The sequence below is a fragment of the Notolepis coatsorum genome, assembly GCF_963971535.1.
Source record: "Notolepis coatsorum genome assembly, chromosome: 2".
Taxonomy (NCBI): Eukaryota; Metazoa; Chordata; class Actinopteri; order Aulopiformes; family Paralepididae; genus Notolepis; species Notolepis coatsorum.
The window spans coordinates 117,455,103-117,468,543 of NC_140166.1; positions in this window are offsets into that span (position 1 = coordinate 117,455,103).

The window sequence follows — 13,441 nt, forward strand, 5'->3', positions numbered from 1 at the left end:
CACACACACACACACACACACACACACACACACACACACACACACACACACACACACACACACACACACACACACACACACACACACACACACACACACACACACACACACACACACACACACACACACACAGAGAAAAACACAGAAAGACGCACACACACAGAGTGTATTTTATTACAACAACATGGGGACTATTTTCAGCATTGCATTCTGGTACATGAGAGTGCACCAATAGATATATGTTGAACCCACTCTTAATAAAGACAATCAGTGCAGTTCCAGTGTGAAACCGATCGGATAAACAGTTCTCGAGATATGGGAAGGACAGACATGCACTATAGCGCTACCATCTGGCCAAACGGCACCATACTCTACACTGGACCCCCCTCCCCTGGTTCCTCAGCAATACACATGCAGAGCATGAAACCAATCGGATGAACAGTTCTGTATCACACTAGCTCCCGCTCTGTGTCTCATTGCATATATCTCGCTTCAGCATATATACACTGAATACATTTCAAAATGTACCTTTAAATGCCAGCATTCATCTGGCCACACCCCCATCCGCTTACCTATATAAGCAGGGGTGGTGCCACACACTCATCTCCTTCTCAAATTTCATCACAAGCAACGTGTTGCTCATATGCCCACTTGACGTGGAGAAAAATATTGGCTGGAATAGCAAATGTTTACGAGGAAAGGAAGAACAAGGAGATACGTTGACATCATATCTTTATTTTCTCTCTCACTATTTTCGAGAAAATACGGCGATATTGTCTTCGTCACTGGAGTGTTTGGAAGATGGTGATCATTCTAAAATCCTCCACCGGTTTTCGTATTGGGAGCACGCCGCTGCATGCCTCTCAACTGCAGTTCCTTGCTGTGTTGGTTGGGGTGAAACCTTTCAGGACACAGCTGAACTGTAGGACGCGCCGCTGTTGTGAGAAGCGGTGGGTTTCAGGTTGGGTGAGTACTGTTTGCTTGCGGCTCCACTTGTCTGTTAGTGCTAAGGGGGCTAACTGACAATGTTTACGAACACCGGCCCCAGATTAAGGTCTTTTGTTCAGCCTCTTAGGCAGCAGCGGAAGACCTTGATCTGAAGCCCATTATAGTTTAACTAGTGGGCCACGACCATTAACACTGGTGATCCCTGTGTTTTCTGGACAAGTGGATGTCTCTCTGTCACCGTGTTAGGCCCCATCTTTCATATCCAAATGAGAGTATTCCCTCACGAGGAGATATGGGCATAGATGTTCATTAGCGGAAGATCTGTGTTCAAAGTCAGCTACACAGGCCAGTTGGGTATTGTGCTGGCTCCGTCGGGTGTTGGTAAAATCACCGTTGTAAAACTGTGTTAACATCTTGTTTCTCTTTTCTCTTAAAAAGTGAGGAGGGTTTCAGAATGGCGGCCTGTCTGGGTGAGTGTTATATCATTGTGTACAAGTTCAGGTGATAGCTGCTTAGCTTACGTGGCCTACTGTTAGCCAGTCAGCTGTTAGCTGCGGCGCTAGCCTGCTGTGATCACTAGGTGGCCTATCTAGGTTAGGCTAGGAAACGTTAGCTTGCTGCTATCGCTGCTTAGCTTACGTGCTAGTGGTGGCCTACTGTTAGCCAGTCAGCTGTTAGCTGCGGCGCTAGCCTGCTGTGATCACTAGGTGAGTAGGTGGCCTACCTGGCTAGGCTAGGAAACGTTAGCTTGCTGCTATCGGCCGAGGCCCAGCGCGGGGTGGCTCCGGCTCCTCGCGCGCCGCCGCGGTTCCCAACTCCCCTCTCCCTCACGGGGAGAGGCGGGGGGCATTCGGCTCCCCTCTGGTCGCGTGCGCCGTAGCGTAGCGACCGACGGTTGGAGCGGCCGTTAGCTTAATGCTACTCTGTTGAACGTGCTTTGATTATAACATGTTTTAACACTCTTGACTACGACGTCATCTTTGACAGAGGATGTTCGTCGACCCTGCCCTGAGCCAGGACGGCAAGGAATGCGTCAACAAAGGGGACCGTAGCGACGGGTTGGAGCGGCGCCGCTGGCCGGGTCGGCAACACAGAATGGCTGTGTTTACTACGGTGCCTTGAGACTGCACTTCGTTGATCTACGCTCCGGGTAGGCAAGGTTTGGCCAGACCGTATACACTTCTTCTGGCTTTCCCTTCTAAATGTTTTGTAAATAACGATGTTTTCCAAAACGAGTGTTGTTGCACTACATTTAGGATACGACGCGAGTTATGTGTGAATTGTCTTGTCACTGGTATTTAGCTTCTCCATGCAAATCGGGTTGTTTTTACAGATTTGAAAATGATCTGGTTTGTTGTGTTGAGAAACATCATGTGTGTTTATATGTACCGTGTACTCACAACTAAGGGGGTTAACTAACCTATAAAGCTATGCTTAGTGACAAATGAGTAAAGAATGATTCTTTTCTCAGCCTGTAATGACAATGAACAGTGTGTTCACATATTAACAGGTTTTCCTGTTTTAACTGGCCGTATTAAGGGTAAAGTAGGAGGATTGTGTTTCCCCCCGGTTCCCTGGGGACTTCTTCATCCTCCTATCAGACATGTTGTTGCACTACATTGTGTCACTGTGTGGTAGGGATGCGATGTAACCCTTAGCTTGATTGCTGAGGTTGTGCTACAACTGCTGGAGAAACTTTATTTTCCTAAAAGAAAAGATTGTTTGGTCGCTTTCATGTGTGCTTAGCAAGGCCTGTGGCCGATACTAATAGAGAATTATGTATTCTCTCATTATGAAAAACGGCGTTCCTCTGTAGAGTGTTTTTGCCATTTTTTGTAGGTGATGATGGGTTGTGTGTGTCATGTGACCTACAACTGGGTTGGACTGGCCACAGAAGCACATGTGTAAGTTTGGTACCGGGGCTCTTGATGAGCCCTCTCTATTCTGTGTTTTTTCCTTAGTAAAAATCAGATAGCAGGTTAGCTCATGCGCTGTGTGAAGCTGTCAGACGCTTCATGGAGCTGACTATGACTGTGTCATACTCTCTTTTTGTCATTACATCGTATCATGGGTGTGGGGTCGTAAAGGGGTGAACTGGTAACCTTTCCTTCCCCCTTTTTTCTGTTGGTCAGGGGTAAACCCCCTGTCCTTCAAGGTTCCTGTCACGTTGCGGTTCGGCACGTTACAGGGTGAGGGGGGGGGGGGTTTCCTGGTCCCACGGCCTGGAATATTGGGCGTGTGCACCGCAGAAATTCCCCCGCCATAGAGTATGTCACCGTGCGCGTCTCTGTTGGTAGGACTTCCGTGTGCTGTTCAGGTCCATGTGATGGATCTGTTTTGGGGGGGTGGTCAGGGCTCCTCCTCACCAAGCTCCTATTCGGGCCTTCTGTGAGTTGGGAATCCTCCTTCCATGTGAGGGAGCCTCCTTCAGAGTACAGAGCCTCCTCCTCAGATTGTCAAGGTGAGTGGACCCTCAAGAAGGAGTCCTACTCTATTGTGTATGTATTCGATTCAATTCGATTATTGAGTGTGTATGGGTTCAGTGCCTCCTCCCCGGAGAGCCCTAAAACAATTTTTTTTTTACATGGCTCAAGGTGCAATATATTCTTTTCAATCTGTACAGATCGCGTGGGAAGTCTCTCTGGGGATTCCTGTCTCCTTCCTATGGGAGGGTGGTGGGATGTAAAAATGTGAATTTTTTTTACCCCCGGCTGTGTAGACTGGGAAACATACTGTTGGTGCTTCCTGCTTTTCTATTAAAAAGAGTTGGAGTTAGGAAGTGTCACACCCCTCTTGTCGTTCCCCTGGGCGCCTTGGAGATTCAATAACAGGTCTAAATAGCCTGTTCATTGATGTGGGTGTGTCCCGACGCACGTATAGTGCTAGCTCGGGGTGTTCTGTAAACAGGCGACTGACTGGCACGCCTTGGTTGCTTGAGGTTAAAACGGCGTTTTTATAAAACAACTGGGATGGAGGCTTTTCCTCTTCCGACGACCAAATCCGATGACCTGGTTTGGTTATCGACGGATTCTCGTTCATATCTGGGGGATGATGACGGAATGGATCTGAACATATGTAGAGGGGTCTCACGCCCTGGGGGTGGGCCACCGGGCGTGGTTCGCCCGAACGTCTGGGTGGCGCCTTCTTTTCATGTTTAAGATCAACACGCATATCTGCCCCTTCTCCTGGAGTAGGCATGTCGGCGTGGTTAGGGCACGGGACTGGTTCTGGTCACGCTGGTCCGGATCAGTTGAACCCGTTGTCCGCCGGGGATGCAGATCTGCTGTTCTGGTACCCTGAGGGACTTGGGCTTTTTTCAGGGGGAAAAATGCCAGGTCGGTCCGGGTGTCACAGGGTTAAGCACTATGGAGACCCTGGTTGGGTAAGTTTTTTACTCAGCACTGTCGTAATGGCTTACGGCCATGCCAACCTGTACACGCTCGATCTCGTCAGATCTCGGCCACTACACAGGTTGGTCCTGGTTAGTACTTGGTTGGGAGACCGCCTGGGAATACCAAGTACGGTGTGCTTGGGGCTGGTTCTCCATTCTTTTTCGCTCCTCTCTCACGCATGGCGAAGAGGGGCCTGTTGGGGTGGTCTTTGACCTCCTCTGGTGACCCTGTGCTTCCCGTATCGCCGGGCCCGGTCCGAAGTAATGTTTAGTCGACCCGTAGGCCTGGGTTAACCCTTTTTTGAAAAACTGAAACACTTGTACTGCGGTATAGCCGGTGTATACCCGCAGGTGTGTTTTGGAGTTTTTTCTTGAGGGGTTATAGGAACAACCACCGCATTGAGTAACACCAAGGTGGTTGATTCCCTGGTGTGTTGGAGCAGTATCAACTCCCGGGTTCACCGGTTGAGGATGCCCCTGCACGTTCATGACGTCTGCCAATCGTGTCAGCCTTCTCTGCCTCAACCCCTCTGGGTGGGTTTTTTTTAATGGAGGCTTGGTCATGCAACACCGCCAGCTTACGCCCCTTCCGCCGGGGCGGCTGTGTTCAGCTGTCTCCTCTGGCGCCTGTCTCGTCCGCAGTCTCCAGGCTAGGGTTAACAGCCTGTTGCCTGGTTTTTCCCCGGTGCGCTGCCTGCTTCCGTTGGTTAACCTTTTTTGTGTGCTTACGGCCATGCTGACTGCCTGTTCTGCAGGGTCAGTGTGCCAGGCGGTGTACTATTGGGGGGACAGGGCCCGCTCGGCTGAGGGGCCTTTGTCCTAATACGCTGGCGATGTGGGGGGCGGGGTCACTAAGTGCCCACCTGGTGGGGTCTTGATGCTGGCATCATGGACTTCTCCGGGCCCCCGTTCCAGGGGGTCCAGTCCCTTTGGTGGGTCTGGGTCTTCCTTCGCGCTCCGCTGCTACGGCCTTGCCACAGGGTTGGGTTTACCCTTGACCCCTTGATTCTAGGGGGCAGTAACGAGGTTGTTCCCTCCGTTCGTTCCCGGGTGGCATGCGGGTTGTGCGTGTGTGTAGTCGTGGGGTCAGGCCACGGTCTGCTCACCCTGTGCGTTGAGTTGCTTGAGTGCCTCTTCGCACAGTCGGGTCCGTCGCCCTCCCGGGAAACCTCTAATAGGGGGGGTCGGGGGGGCTCGGTCCTCCCTGATCTGATGGCTGTGGGGGGCCTCAGCGGGGTGTATTTGTCGAGCTTCTAGCTCCCGCTCAGCTCCTATTATGCAATGAGACGCAGAGCGGGAGCTAGTGTGATACAGAACGTTAGGTTATGACTATAACCAAGTTCTGTTAACACTAGTGGACGCTCTGCGTCTAGACGCCGCTGCGGCCCTTGATTTTTCATTGTGGTGAAATTTGTTGGGAAGGAGATGAGTGTGTGGCACCACCCCTGCTTATATAGGTAAGCGGATGGGGGTGTGGCCAGATGAATGCTGGCATTTAAAGGTACATTTTGAAATTTATTCAGTGTATATATGCTGAAGCGAGATATATGCAATGAGACGCAGAGCGTCCACTAGTGTTAACAGAACTTGGTTATAGTCATAACCTAACGTTCTCGAGATAAGGACAGACACAAGTTAGATACATTTATAGTAAGATACATATACAGTAGCACACAGTAGAACCTACTTTTAAATACAATACACATACAGTAGAGCCCACTTTAAAAGATAATAAATATACAGTAGTACCCACTTTAAAAGACAATAAATACAGTAGAACCCACTTTAAAATACAGTAAATATACAGTAGAACTCACTTTAAAGGAGACATGTCAGCTTATGTAACATTTGGTACATTTATCCTATTCCCTATTTTTGCAGTGATATATTATGCCTCTGAAGCAAGACATAAAGTATGTCTGTGCAAGTTGTTTTAATTACATACTGTTAACATACTGGAGGGACAGAGTTCTGGAAACACAAAAGGAAAAAGGAGATATGTATATAAAAGTCACCACAACAGTTCAGACTAGTGTGGTTTGTGAGGTTAGTGCTGGCAATGATACAAGTGTGAAATTATACCTCTGTTATCCTTTAACGGTTTATGCCAGTTTCCTCTATTCCAAAGTTTCCCCAGCAGTAGTGTAAATTGACTAAATGGTAAATGGACTGCATTTATATAGGGATTTAATACTTTACAACTCACACATTCACAAACTGACGGCAGAGGGAACTATGCAAGGTGCCGACCAGCTCCAATAGGCCGACCAGCTCATCAGGAGCAGTTTGGGGTTAAGCGTTTTGCTGAAGGACAATTCGACGCAATTTAAGTAAGTAAGTAAAGTTTATTTATATAGCACCTTTCACAGACCAGGGTCACAAAGTGCTTCACATAGTAAAAACATTCCGGGAGGAGCCGTAATCTAACCGGGAACCTTCCAATTACCTGACGACCGCTCTACCTCCTGAGCCACTGTAGTGATCTTTTTTGGAAGTGGGAGAGTGCACTTACCGTCTGACTGTGATTACAGTCTGAATGTCCTAGTTGCTGGTGTTCGCAGGCGTTTGCCTGACCGCAGCAGCTTGAACAGGCTGTTGTTGGGGTGGTGAGGGTCTTTCATTATTCTGTAGGCTCTGGATTTGCACCTCTTATATAAGACCTGCAGGGGTGGTAGTGCAATACCCGTAGTACGCTCAGCTGAGCGCACCACTCTCGGTAGGGCCTTCTTGTCCTGTGCCGTGCTGTTTCCATACCAGGCAGTGATGTTTCCAGTCAAAATGCTCTCTACAGCTAGAAGGACTGGAGTATCTTTCCCGATACTCTGAACTTCCTTAACTGTCTCAGGTGGTAGAGGCGCTGCTTCGCCTTCTTTACGACTGAGTCTATGTGTGTTGTCCATGTCAGGTCCTCTGAGATGTGGACCACCAGGTACTTGAAGCTGCTCACCCTGTCCACGGTAGCCCCGTTTATCCTCAGTGGTGTGTGTGTCCTGCTGTGTTCTCCTAAAATCCACGATCAGCTCCTTGGTTTTACCAATGTTCAGGAGCAGGCTGTTGTCCTGGCACCAGCGTTCCATCTTCATGCTCCCCCATGGCAACATACTCAGAAGCCACAACATCGAGTTTCACTCATATGTTGATGACACCCAAATATACCTCCAAACCTCAAGTTTCCTTGATGACATCCACCATTGGATGAGTTGCAACTCCCTGCAGCTCAATGGCAGTAAGACCAACGCCATCCTCATTGGCACCCCCAATCAAACCAAGCAGGCCGGTATCCAGAGCTTGACATTAACACCCGCCACTCGCCAAATGCGTGTAGAATTCGGCAGTGGCGGGCAACTCCGTCACTCTACCCGCCAAAGTGGCAAGTGATTTCTTTTCTATAAAAGAAAAATCATTGTAGTTTACAAAAGGCATCTGCAATAATTACGTCAATCCAGGTGATACTACATAATACTGCAACTCCCACGAGGACTGTCCATCCACTTTGCCCTGTTGCGTGCGTCGTGTTGCCTCTGTGTGTGACAGCTGACAGCTGAACGAATGCTGTTAACGTTAATAGCTCAAATTAGACTAGGAGGACCCGTTAGCTCAACTCGTTAGTGCAACCGACTCATCCATAGTTTACACTAGCAAGACAGTTAGCTAACGTTACAATGTTCCGCAACGTTCACGCAATCGGGAAGAAAGGCAGACCCTTCACCAACTATTTGTGGATGTGCGAGTACGTTTTAAACAAACTAACATGTACTATGTAACGTGTATTATTAAACTAATACTACAGTGTTTGTTAGCTAGCTAGCCACATTCATTTAACATTAAGAAGCATAAGGGCTCGAGACTAACACAGTCCTGTCGTCCTGGGGACGATATGTATTTGAGACGAACAGAAATCCTCCCCGGAACGCAAGCGGAGATGTAAATTGAGCCGACTGTATGTATCTTAGTTGACAGTGGCACGAGACACTATACAAATTCCTGCGGTACTGGCCACCCTCTCAGTCAAGAGAGCACTCGCAAATATGCTGCACATTATAACTGTGCGCGGTCTAGTGCCACTGTTGGTCGCTTAGTTGATTATCTTTCAGCACCGTGGACAGCTACCCCAGATGCCTCTCTCTCTTTCTCTTTCTCTCTCTCTCTCTCTCTCTCTCTCTCTCTCTCTCTCTCTCTCTCTCTCTCTCTCTCTCTCTCTCTCTCTCTCTATCTCTCTCTCCCTCTCTCTCTCTCTCTCTCTCTCTCTCTCTCTCTCTCTCTCTCTCTCTCTCTCTCTCTCTCTCTCTCTCTCTCTCTCTCTCTCTCTCTCTCCCCCACACACACACTGAATAGAGGACTAGACATCAAAGCAAATATTGGTAACAATATATCACAGTGCTCTACAATTTAATTAATTAAGTTTGTACCTAGTTTTTGTAATTACATACTCTTGTTACACAGTGTACTTACCGCATTACACTTCCTTAACATTAACAATAACCCTAACTATATTCCTAATCCTAACCCTGACCTTATTCCTAGGTATTGAGTCAATTCAATGCAGTAAGTACATTGCAACAATGACAGTACAATAATTGTTATACTGTCATTACACAAATAGCTACACAGGAACAGAGAATGTAAAGTTTGACTCATCACTTTCATTTGACACGCACATAAAAACAGTCTGTCAACCCTCCTTCTACCACCTGAGGAACATTTCCAAACTCAGACCCTTACCCTCAGTCTGACGCCGAAAAACTGGTCCATGCATTCGTCAGTTCCCGACTTCCCGCATCAACTGTAACTCTCTGCTGGCAGGCCTTCCCTCCAAAACCATCCAGAGGTTACAGTACATCCAAAAGAGTGCCGCCCGTGTCCTCACCAAAACCCAGAAAACAGAACACATCACCCCAGTCCTCCATTCCCTTCACTGGCTCCCAATTAACCAGCGGATCACCTTCAAGGTTCTCCTTCTGGTCTATAAGGCCATAAACCACTTCGGCCGACCTATCTTCAGGACCTCCTCTCCCCTCAACCTGCGTACAGGTCACTCAGGTCTGGCAGCCAAAACCTCCTCACCATCCCATGCACTAGGCTGTCGACCATGGGGCACTGTGCTTTTTCCGCCTGTGGAATCAGCTGCCGGGGTCCATCAAGGCCTCAGTCTCCATTTCTGCCTTCAAGGCCAGCCTTAAAACCCATTTGTTTTGCTCTAGCCTTCCAATAAGGCCTAATCTGCTCCTATGTTTTGTTTATTTTATTTTATCTTATTTTATTCATTTAAAAATGTTTTTATGTTTTAAACCTTTTTATTATTATCTTTTTATTTGTATTCATTTGAATGTTTTCTTATTTTAAACCTTTTTATTCTATTTTGTTTTGTATTATTATTATTATTATTATTAGGGATGTTCGATATTGGCTTTTTTACCGATATACCGATATTGTCGAACTCTTAATTTCCGATACCGATATCAACCGATACCGATATATGCAGGGTTTCCCCCCCCCCAAAAAACGGAATAGTTTCAGGTAATTAACATTACATATCTCTTGTTGTGGAATTAACACAACATTATGCATACTTTTGACAATAAATAAAACCAGAATTTGTTCTTACTTGCTTGCCTGGGTAAATAAAGGATAAATGTTAAAAAAAAAATATATATATATATATAAAGATATTTTTTTTTAACCGATACCGATAATTTCCGATATCACATTTTAATGCCAATATCGTCCGATAATATCGGTAGGCCGATAATATCGGACATCCCTAATTATTATTATTATTATTATTATTATTATTATTATTATTATTATTATTATTATTATTATTATTATTATTATTATTATTATTATTATTATTATTATTATTATTATTATTATTATTATTATTATTATTATTATTATTATTATTATTATTATTATTATTATTATTATTATTATTATTATTATTATTATTATTATTATTATTATTATTATTATTATTATTATTATTATTATAGCTATGTAGCTAGTCAACCATCATGCTAACCATCTGCTGGACCCTAGCGTACTCTTAACCAAAAGTATTCCCAACTGAAGAAGCTAACCGAGCTAGCGGTTGTGTTCACACTTGAAGGTGACTCCTTCTTGGGAAATGTAGTATTGAGAGCAGTTGTATTTGTTAAAACACATTAAGCTACAGTAGGAAAGAACAGTATTCCCAGAGGCACATTTGCACAATGTCAAACTGAAGGTATTTTGAACGAGGGGGCATGGCCAGTGGAACCATTGTGGTGAACATCCACAGTCATCTGCAGCTGCAGGAAGTCCAATCAGTTTCAACTATTAAGACTGATTGTGAAAATAAACCAAGACACATGGTTTGTACATTATACAAACAAGCAGAACAGCTGTTTTGTGTGTGTGTGTTCGTATGTACAGTATGTATAGTGCATGTGTGTTTATGAAGTCGTGTGTGTGTGTGTGTGTGTGTGTGTGTGTGTGTGTGTGTGTGTGTGTGTGTGTGTGTGTGTGTGTGTGTGTGTGTGTGTGTGTGAGTGCTCATAATATGTGTATGTTATGTTTGTGTGTATGTGTGTGTTTGTGTGTGTGTGTGTTCTCCCTCTGTAGGTCCTGACCAGGCAGGTCAATAGTGAACCTGTGAACTCTGCTGAAGGAGCCTCTCTCTGGAGAATGGCTATCTGGAGCCCCAAGATTGATCTATCTGTGTGTGTGTGTGTGTGTGTGTGTGTGTGTGTGTGTGTGTGTGTGTGTGTGTGTGTGTGTGTGTGTGTGTGTGTGTGTGTGTGTGTGTGTGTGTGTGTGTGTGTGTGTGTGTGTGTGTGTGTGTGTGTGTGTGTGTGTGTGTGTGTGTGTGTGTGTGTGTGTGTGTGTGTGTGTGTGTGTGTGTGTGTGTGTGTGTGTGTGTGTGTGTGTGTGTGTGTATGTGTGTGTGTGTGTGTGTGTGTGTGTGTGTGTGTGTGTGTGTGTGTGTGTGTGTGTGTGTGTGTGTTAAGATTCTGCTGTAATGCGTGTTGTGTTAATCCAAACTGAACCCGAGCCAGGAGCGTCACAGCTCCTCCTGGGCCCCAAACCCTATACACCTCAAATCTCACTAATAAATATATTATCTAATAGGGAGAGTTGGCACAATTGTAACGCTTCACAATTATAAAATGCAGATAATATCTAACTGCTTCTGTTAGGGATTGAGTGTGGAGGTGGTGGTAGGACCCAATAGCAGACAGGGCAGAGAGTTAACAGGCAGGACACATGGCCAGATGGTATTTATTTTTAAATAAACCAATTATCTTATTCATCTTCCCATCAAAAATCTTATTTTTCTATTACTCAAACCATCATCCAGCCAGAGTGCAAATGTAACAGTAAAGTGCAATATTAATATACAATGTACAGGTGATTAAACTGGGTATAACATATATAAATGAGTACTACTGAGTGTTGTGCTAATCAGATGTACAGAGTTGTAGTGTAATATGTACAGTGATACAGGTATAAAGACAGTATGGTAGTAGTCATACTGGCCAGCAGCTTAACTAGTAGTAAGAGTACAGTAGGTAAGGGATATGTACAGATATAGTATGTACAGAAGTGAGGTCTCTGACCTAAAGAGATGGTTCTGGTTGTTGGAACCCTATGCCTATTTGCTACCTATCAATGATGTTGATTGGTAGAGTCCTTTCTCAGCACAACCCATCTCGTTCGTCATGCTAACTCCGGCTAGTTAGCCACACACCAATGCAAAGTCTGTACACATGCACATAACGTAGGTTTCCCTTGTCTTCAGTCTCCTTCAGAGAGGAGATTGATTGATTGATTGAAAAGTTTATTAACAGATTGCAGAATGGGTACAGTATAGTACAGCTCAATACATACAATTGTTAAGGGGATGCAGACCAGAGAAAGACTTTCGTCTTGTTTACATCAGGGTCCCCCATTTTCAATTCATCATAACATATATGACATACATGACATACAGATAGACAGTACTGCTACATCTATACATTTATGACTATCAGATTTGCAAATACAGTACTGTTTGTGATACAAAAAGTGTCCAGAAAAAGAGTGTATATACATTTGACGTAGAAACTGTACATTGGAGGAGGTTGGGTGGGTAGGGTGGGGTTGGTGGGTGGGGGCTGTACATTGGATGGGGGGGGGGGGGGGGGGGGGGGGGTTGGGGTGGGGGACACTGTACACTGTACATTGGAATACTGACAAAGCCATACTTGGTAATTTACTGTACAACTGGGTTAAGCTTGACCCCATTGACTTTGCATTGGTTTGTAACTAACTACCTTGCACTATAGTATGAAGAACGGCACGAATTGTGAATCAGGTAGTGACAAGATCGACATTTGGACGTTTGGACCGCAACGATTGTGCATAATACAATAATACAATAATAAGAATCCAATAGGGGGCGGATAGGTGGTGTAGTGGGCAAGGCGCTCGCCACCAATGCAGGAGACGCTGGGTTCGAGCCCAGCTCTCCGCATTGCTATCAGCTTGGCTGGTCGTTCATACTAACACAATTGGCAGTGTTAGGGGTGGGAAAGCTGATGGGTGGGGATCGGACATTGTGGACAGCGACTCCTACAGGTCGGTTGGTGCGCCTGCGCAGCAGAATCAGGAAGCGACAGGGGCGGCGTGTCCCTCCCACGCAGACCCCCGCCGCTGAGAGATTGCGCTGTGCAGGTGAAAATATGCGACGGCTGCTTCCTCGAGTACCAGAGGGGACACGTGACTTCGTCCACATTGCAGCCGGCTTGTGGGAGGCATGGCCTAACAGCGTTCGAGACAGGGGAGGGTAGAATTGGACGATACGAAATTGGGATGGGAGAAAAATAGAAAATGGGAGAAAAAAGTAGATAAAAAAATAAATAAGAATCCAATAGGATGAGAATGCGACATTTGTGCAATAATACAAGTAATAAGAGTAAAGACATATCAGGTATATGTACATGAGTTTTACAAAAGCATGGTAAGACATGCTAGGTCCTGTGATAGTGCAATACACTGTTAGCTACGGATGAGGCACTGGGTTTGATTGATTGATTGAATAGTTTATTGGTTTAGAATGGAAAATCACACATATACATTTGA